This window comes from Cebus imitator, unplaced genomic scaffold, assembly GCF_001604975.1.
Source record: "Cebus imitator isolate Cc_AM_T3 unplaced genomic scaffold, Cebus_imitator-1.0 Scaffold214, whole genome shotgun sequence".
In the NCBI taxonomy this organism is placed as follows: Eukaryota; Metazoa; Chordata; class Mammalia; order Primates; family Cebidae; genus Cebus; species Cebus imitator.
The window spans coordinates 3,454,075-3,462,756 of record NW_016107529.1 but is presented as its reverse complement, the minus strand read 5'-3'; the positions used below and the strand labels follow the sequence as shown (position 1 = coordinate 3,462,756).

At 48.1% G+C, this 8,682-nt stretch overlaps 1 long non-coding RNA gene across 1 annotated transcript; it reads right to left on the bottom strand.

Moving 5' to 3' along the window:
* Positions 1–598: 598 nt before the first annotated feature.
* Positions 599–2,414, bottom strand: LOC108318062. The gene is made up of 3 exons (XR_001831007.2): positions 2,195–2,414; positions 1,106–1,290; positions 599–1,017 (listed from the first exon to the last, which is right to left on the bottom strand). It is a non-coding gene; the product is annotated as an uncharacterized LOC108318062 (long non-coding RNA).
* Between the last annotated feature and the right edge of the window lie 6,268 nt (positions 2,415–8,682).

Below are 8,682 nucleotides of genomic sequence, written 5' to 3'. Positions count from 1 at the left end.
GCTAGAATTACAGGCATGTGCCACCACGCCCAGCTAATTTTTGTATTTTTAGTTGAGGTGAGGTTTCACCATGTTGGCCAGGCTGTTCTTGAACTTCTGGCCTCATGTGATCCACCCACCTCGGTCTCCCAAAGTGCTAGGATTACAGGCGTGAGCCACCGCGCCTAGTAGCATCCTCTTGCTTGTAGCTCAGTTGTATCTCAGGGTTGGGCTACAATCTCATTCGGCCTCTGAATCTCTAACATTCCCTAGCTCAGTGCCCTGTAAGGGTCCAGTAAAGATCAAACTGGTGGTTCATGCCTGTAATCCCAGCACTTTGGGAGGCCAAGATGGGAGGATCGCTTGAGCTCAGGAGTTCAAGACCACCTGGACAATATAGTGAGGCCCCATCTAAAAAAAAAAAAAGATCCAGTTGGCTGCTGGTACATGGGCTGTGTCAGTTTTACACTGAGCCACTTTTTTTTTTCTTTTTCTTTTTTTTTAAAGACGGGGTTTCACCATGTTGGTCAGGCTGGTCTTGAACTCCCGACCTCAGGTGATCCGCCCGCCTTAGCCTCCAGAGTGCTTGGATTACAGGCGTGAGCTACCACGCCCGGCAACACTGAGCCACTTTTTCCTTTCTGACTGTGCCCACTCTCCTTTGAGATCTGTCTCAACTACCTTGCAGGCTCAGGACCCAAGTAGACTACCTTGTCCACTCCTGCATCGTCAGTGCCAGTTCAGAGGCTGCCCAGAGGGCATGCCAACCCTTTGGCTACTCTAGGGTAGCCTGGCTAAGCTTCTGGCCAGAGGCCTGTTTGCAGCTGGGGCTCACAGGGCTGGAGTTCAGCTTCTGGAGCTGTTAGGCTGAAGGATACTCAGCATCCTTGAGGTTAGTCAGGAGCAGGGGAGGCCAGGTCAGAGTTAGTTGAGGGAAAGGTGAGGCTTCATTGCCAGAAGAACTTGATCCAAAGGCCAAATCCAAGAGCTGGGGTATGGCAGAGACTGGAGCTCAGAGTAGGAGTGAACGGGGAGGGGCTGCGTAAGGGCTGGGCTCCTGGTACTCCTTTGCCTCACACACTCATTCGTGTGGCTGACATCTGCTGAGGACTCCTCTGTGGCAGACTTGTCTGGGGTAAGGGCTGGGCTCCTGGTACTCCTTTGCCTCACACACTCATTCGTGTGGCTGACATCTGCTGAGGACTCCTCTGTGGCAGACTTGTCCCTGCCCTGGAATTCACCGTCCATAATAGGGAGATGGACACATAGACAATGAAAACCCAATGTGGTCGGGGATATGACACAGAGAAGCTGCAGGAGACCAGAGGAGATCCCAACTCAGCTTGGGAGTCAAAAACAATTTCCTAGAGGAATACTGTCTAAGCTGACTCTGGAGGGAGTCAGGGAGGGGTGGGGGGCATTTTGAGATGGGAAGTCTGCCTCAAAAGCCCAAGTGCATGGAAATTTCCCAGTACCTACCTGTGGGCCTCAGATCAAGGTGCTAATGATCACAGACTGTTCTGTTCTTTGGGCCACACATTTGGACTACCTGGGTCTAATTACCTTCAGATTTTCCCCAGCTGCCCCAATAACCCACAAATTGAAGTCTGTTGCAATCAGTTCCAACCAGGAGAGAGAATAACTGTCTCTTAACGTATGGGGACATTTCCTGATTTTGAGAGAACAGAATTTTCTGGAAGTGCAAAGCCTGCTGCCTCTCAGCCAGCTTGCTGCCATGGCCTTTCTTCTGGGCCCACACATTAGCTAGGTCCTCATCCCAATAACTGGGTGGGCCATTTACTCCCCAGGTGACCATCTCAGTTACTTCAACTTTAAAATGAGCTCCATGATGGTGTGGGGAACGGTTGCTACAGTGGGTGGCAAGAGAACTGTATTCAAACCACGGAGGCTTCACCAATGGTGCTGTGTGAGGTTGGGCAGGGCACTTCTCTCCAGAACTCAGCTTTCTTATCAGTGAGAAAGCAGAAAGTATGCAAAGATGGCTAGGATCTTTTCCTGCCTTGATGATCCCTGTCTACGGCAAATGCCGGATGTCCTGCTTCTCTGAAATAGAGGCCATGTGATAGAGTGGATTCTGGAGACAGAATATCTAGATATATGATTCTGGCTCTGACTTGCTTTGTAATTCTGGGACAACCAGGAAACCCTCTCTGAGCCCCAGTTTTCTCATTTGGTAAACTGAGGTAATATCTACCTCATAGGGTTTTATGAGGCTCCTGTGAGCTAAAAGCAACATGATGATGACGATAACGATGATGGTGGTGGTGGTGGTCTGTCTCCACAGCAGTCAATCTCTTGGAATGAATTACAATTGTGGTTGTCATCAGGAAGTTAGGAGCCAGCTGCAGGGTCATAGAGAATGTGAGCAAATCTCTGAAAGCCTTCCCTGTGGCAGAGCAAACATTCCCAGCAAAAGCTATTACTGAGGGGAAAGAGGAATGAACTCTTTCCTCTTTGAAGAATGAAGAATAAATGGGCTGACTACACCCATTTATTTCTTCCATTTCTGCAAGGTAGGTGTTTGTGTACCCACTTACCAGCTGGGTGACCAGTATATAAACCTTTCAGAACCTCAGTTTCTTCACCTGTAAAATGTAATTACCAGACTCGGGATTGGTGAAGACGATAGTGGACATTGATTGATCTGGGCTGCCCAGCATCCAAACACTCCCTATTTGAAGGAATTCCAAGCTATGTGGGGGCTGGAGGAGGCAGCAACTCCTCCTGACTCTTGTGGGCTTGGGATTGGCCAAGTTGATGTCCTACATGGGCTCTCAGTCTGGTGGCAGTTAGCAGAGGGGCAAGGACAGTCCGAGATTACTTCAGGTGGCTGCAGTGGGCCAAGAGCCCAGCAGTGCAGTGGTAATGAAAAAGTATCTGTGTGGCTAGAGGCTGAGTCTGTCCTTAACAGGTAGTTCCCATGGCAGGACTTTGGCTGTGCCCAGCTGCCTTTGATTCTTGTCTAGCTTTCCGGTCTCCCTGTCATTTCAGTGAGACATTCAATAGCCTTCCAGTAAAGCCTCTTTTTGCTTAATTTTGCCAGAGATGGTTTCTGTTGTTTACAACTGAGAATCCTGACTGGTACAGAGTAAACCCCGTAACATGCCAGACACAATGCCCAGCATAAGCACTAAAAAAACTACACACACACACACACACACACACCACACGGGCACAGAAACTAAGGTTCAGAGAAGTAAAATGATCTGCCTGTGGTCACACAGCAGGTGGTGCTATGGGGGCTGAACATGGGCATCATGGTAGTACACTGCGTTTATTTAATTAAATTTATTTATTTATTTGAGACAGAATCTCGCTCTGTCGCCCAGGCTGGAGTGCACTGGCACGATTTCGACTCACTGCAACCTCTGCCTCCTGGGTTCAAGTGATTCTCCTGCCTCAGCCTCCTGAGTAGCTGGAACTATAGGCGCCCACTACCATACCCAGCTAATTTTTGTATTTTTAGTAGAGATGGGGTTTCACCATGTTGTCCAGGCTGGTCTTGAACTCCTGACCTCAAGTGATCCACCCACCTCGGCCCCCCAAAGTGCTGGGATTATAGGCATGAGCCACCATGCCCAGCTGGTACACTGCATTGAGATATCACTTTACTTCATAACACATTGTAGTGCAATGTATTACTAACACATTCATTCATAAGTCTCCAAACAACCTGGTGAGGCCAGCAGGGCTGGAATAGTCTCTTGAGACAGAGAAGAAGGCACTAGCTCAAGGTAACTCTGTAAATAGTGGCAGCCTAGAATCCAGGTCTCAAACTCCACAGTCCAGGGCTGGTGCTCTGGTGGTGTTCACACATGTGAGCTCACACATGCACATGGTGCTGCACTTTATGGCTACCTGGTGCATTAGTAAACTGGGGTGAGTCAGCAGCTGCCTGTGAGGTCATCAGGAACGGAACACCATGTACCGGAACTTGCAGAAAGGAGTGCTTCTGCAGCTACCATGTGATCTGGGGTACAGGAGAGTGGGGGGTTGGTGCTGGAGAAGCGGGATGGGAGGGAGGAAGGGATGGGTAGAGTTGCCCTAAATTAGGGCCTCCTCTAGTGCTCTTATTGGGCCCACATTTATCGAGGGAGGTTTCGGTTCTTGCAGTGTTGGCAAAGTGGCTTAATTGGACTTAATGGAAGAAAAATGTGTAATGAATATGGATAATGCATAAAATGAGGCCCCAGGGAAAACTGGCTGGAGGAAGGGTGATGAGCTGATGATAAGTCTGAATGATAATCAGATTGTAGCTTCAAGGGTGAGCCCAAGTAGAAGACATCAGGGACAACTCTTCCGCCCCAGGGGCCTAGGATCCTCCTGCTGACCTCTGTACGCAGCCTGCCCTGGCCTTCAGACCTTGACCTCTCACTTGGATAGAGTCAGAGAATGTCAGATACACAGGATTCTGGAATTAGAATCAGCCTCAGGATTCTAGAATCACAGACCTTCAGCACCACATATGTTAACAATAGAAAATTTCAGAATTGGGCTGGGCGCTGTGGCTCATCCCATAATCCCAACACTTTGGGAGGCTGAGGTGGGCAGATCATCTGAGGTTGTGAGTTTGAGACCAGCCTGACCAACACGGAGAAAGCTCGTCTCTACTAAAAATACAAAATTAGCCGGGCGTGGTGGTTCATGCCTATAATCCCAGCTACTCGAGAGGCTCAGGCAGGAGAATCCGGGAGGCAGAGGTTGTAGTGAGCCAAGATTGCACCATTGCACTCCAGCCTGAGCAACAAGAGCGAAACTCCATCTCAAAAAAAGAAAAGAAAATTTCTAAATTGAACAATCTGACAACTAGAGCCCCTTGGAAAGAAATTTAGGAGATCTTTCCCCAACTTTCATTTAATAACAATAAATAACATCTGTTGAGCACATCATAACTTCCAAAGTCCTTTCACATCTACACAGACATCACATAGGAGTGGGTGGATTATACCTTCAGGTTAAGTATTGTGCAGAAGATCAAAATGGGCTGGTTGGTGGATTGCTTGAGCCTGGGAGTTTGAGACCAGCCTGGGCAACTTGGCAAAACCTCGTCTCTACTAAAAATACAAAAATTAGCCAGGTGTGGTGGTGTACACTTATAGTCCCAGCTACTTGGGAGGCTGAGGCAGGAGAATCACTTATGCTGGGGAGGTTGAGGCTGCAGTGAGCCATGATTGCACCACTGCATGCCAGACTGGGCACAGAGCAAGATCCTGTCTTAGAATAAAAATTAAAAATAAAATAAAATGGGCTGGTTGGGTGTTGGAAACAGATGCTCAGTGCCACAAAGAAAAATCAGCGCTGAGACAAAGAATTTTTCAGCAACATGATTTTTACTTCCTGGACTGCAGGAAGGGTACCCTTGCTGGCCATCTTGCTATGAGAGTACAATGAACAAAGGAAAACATACTTATCCCTTAGCATTTGGGGTTGTCCTTACTGCTGCATCTGATCTCCATTGGCTGGAGCCAGACCTCACAATCTAAAATAAAACCCGATTGGCTAACAACTTAAAACTTTTCTAGGCCGGGCGTGGTGGCTCAAGCCTGTAATCCCAGCACTTTGGGAGGCCGAGGCGGGCGGATCACGAGGTCAAGAGATCGAGACCATCCTGGTCAACACGGTGAAACCCCGTCTCTACTAAAACTACAAAAAAATTAGCTGGGCATGGTGGCGGGTGCTTGTAGTCCCAGCTACTCAGGAGGCTGAGGCAGGAGAATTGCCTGAACCCAGGAGGCGGAGGTTGCGGTGAGCCGAGATCGCGCCATTGCACTCCAGCCTGGGTAACAAGAGCGAAACTCCGTCTCAAAAAACAAAACAAAAAAAAACCCCCCCAAAAAAACAAAAAAAAACTTTTCTAAACAGATGAAAGCAATGGAGAGCTGGGACATGTCTGTGAGCATGTCCAGCATAGATATCTTGGTTAAAGTACAAGGACGTAGAATGTACTACCTGCCTATAAGCATGGCATGTCTAATAGCTACATAGGATAGGGCTTAACAAAGAGTTATTAGCACACTTACGATTTATTCTTTAACAAGAAAGGAACTTTAAAGACGAACTTTTTTACTTCCCACATTGGGATTGGAACCCAGCCTTGCAGGACAAATTCTATTTTCCATATGCCAAGGTTTCGATAGCCTTGTTTTTCGTAGTTATATAAACAATTCTATTTGGTATAATGTGTTCAAATTCTCTGTTGCATGGTCACGTATGGTTTTTCGGAATGCATTTTGGCATATTGCAATGCTCAAAAATATGACTACCATTGTTTCATCAGCATAATCAGGGTTGGTATATTCTGTGATAGCTTTTTGGCAGGTTTTCTCATCCAGCACTATTTTCAGTTCACAAAGGACTTAAACAACATATCCAAGAATAGATTTAAAGTCACTAATGTAAAGACTGAACTTCAAGTTACTTCAAGGTTTAGTCAGCACATGTTCTGATTTTCTTAGAATAAAAAGTTAAACTACCAAAGATAAGGAAAGAAGAAAAAAGGAAACACAATCTTCGGTCGACAGGATTGCAAAATGACCGCTACACAGAGGAGTGGCTGCCGGGGAGTCGTAGGTGATGCTTGGAGGGAACCTGTGCTTGGGATTCTGCCAGTAATGGCTGCCAGGGGCCTGGGGCAAATCCCTCAAGCCTCTGGGTCTCAGTTTTTCTCCACCTCAAATGGGAATAATAATTCCCAGTCTGGGGAAAGTTCGGGAGTTGATCAGCCCGGGAGGACATCTGCAGCCACAGGACAAAGAGCTGAGAGAGATGGTGAAGGGGGAGGGGTGTGGAACCGCAGGGAGCTGCGAGGGGCTTACGGCTTCCATGGTAACGCACCACAGCCAGGAGAGAAGGCGGGGTTTGGGAGCCCGGAGCTGGAGGTTTGGAAGCTGAAGGTTTCACAAAGAACCTCCCTCCTTGGCGGAGAAAGGCCTCCTTGGAGATAAGGCTGGCTGCAGGACGGCAGCCCTCTGCGATGGACAGGCAGTGACTTCGCCCTGTGCTTGAATAAACAAGCCAAATCACTTTCCACACTGTATTTAACTGTCTATTTAACCTAGCAGTCTTCCTCCAGTAGGCTGAGAATTCCCTGAGGACAGGAATTATGACTGATTCATTTCTTTTGTTCCTAGAGCCCAGGGCAAGACCTGGCACACAAAAGATACTGTCTGTTGGTTAGTGGACTAGGGCTGAAGGTGGGGCTAGAGAGATCTACTTGTCCAGAGACCTTGGAGCCCTAAGGGGTACTCTCTTTAAAATAGAAAGTCAGCTGGGAGCAGCAGCTCATGCCTGTAATCCCAGCACTTTGGGAGGCCCAGGAGGGCGGATCACCTGAGGTCAAGAGTTCAGGACCAGCCTGGCCGACATGGTAAAACCCTGTCTCTAAACGAATATAAAAGAAAAAAAAAAAAAAAAAAGCCAGGCATGATGGCCAGTGCCTCTAATCCCAGCTACTTGGAAGGCTGAGGCAGGAGAATCACTTGAACCCAGAAGGTGGAGGTTGCAGTGAGTCGAGATTGCACCACTGCACTCTAGCCTGGGTGACACAGCAAGACTCCATCTCAAAAACAAATAAATAATATAAAATAAAATAAACTAGAAAGTCAACATGTTATAATGCTTCCTCCACATGAGGACCCTTCAGGTATGCCATGGTTCATCAAGGTCAAGTTCAACCCCCACTTCCTCCATGAAGGCTTCCAGACTATTTCTTTTCTCCTGTCTTAGAATCTTTGCAACTCTAATGGTCCTTACCCTACGTCTTGGCAATTTGTTTGGGATCTCTCTCTGACTGCTCTGTAGGGGTTTCATGGGTCAAACCTACTCTTCGTCTCTAGTAAGTAAGGCCTGAAAGGCAAAGTTGCAGGATTTTTTTTTTTTTGAGCGGGAGTCTTGCTCTGTCATCCAGGCTGGAGTGCAATGGCGTGATCTTAGCTCACTGCAACCTCCACCTCCTGGGTTCAAGCATTTATCCTGCCTCAGCCTCCCGAGTAGCTGGGACTACAGGCGCATGCCACCATGCCTCATTCATTTTTGTATTTTTCGTAGAGATGGGGTTTCACCATGTTGGCCAGGCTGGTCTTGAACTCCTGACCTCAGGTGATCCACCTGCCTGGGCCTCCCAAAGTGCTGGGATTGCAGGCGTGAGCCACCATGCCACGTCATATTTTCTACCCTAAGGACTTGTCACAGTGGTGGACCCACAGTGTGTCTTCAGTCAACGCTCTCTGAGTGGGTCATCTGCTCTGGGTGGCCTTGATCCTATGAAGGATGGAGAAGGTATGCAAGGAGCCCTTCAGACCCCTGTGAGTGTTCTACACACGAGACTTCCCAGGTGAGACCCAGGGTTCTGGGACTGAGCAAGGGATGGAACTCCCTTGGGCTGTGGCCTACAGTCTGGCTTTGGTTGCCCTGGCCCCTGAGCCAACAGGCACAGACCAGGAGGAGTAGCGTCATGAGACAGGCAGATGTCTAGGGCCTGAGTCATTTCTTGTGGACACATGAGCCATCACTGTCCTTCAGACTTCTGAAGGATCTGTAACCAAAAGGCCCCAAAGGCAGAGATCCTGAATGGCAAATTTCACTTCAGTGTTACAGAGAACAGAGAGCAAGTGCTCACAGAAGGTGTTGAGTTCCTTTCCATGCTTGAAAAAAAAAAGCTCCCTTTTGCTCTCAGGATAAAGA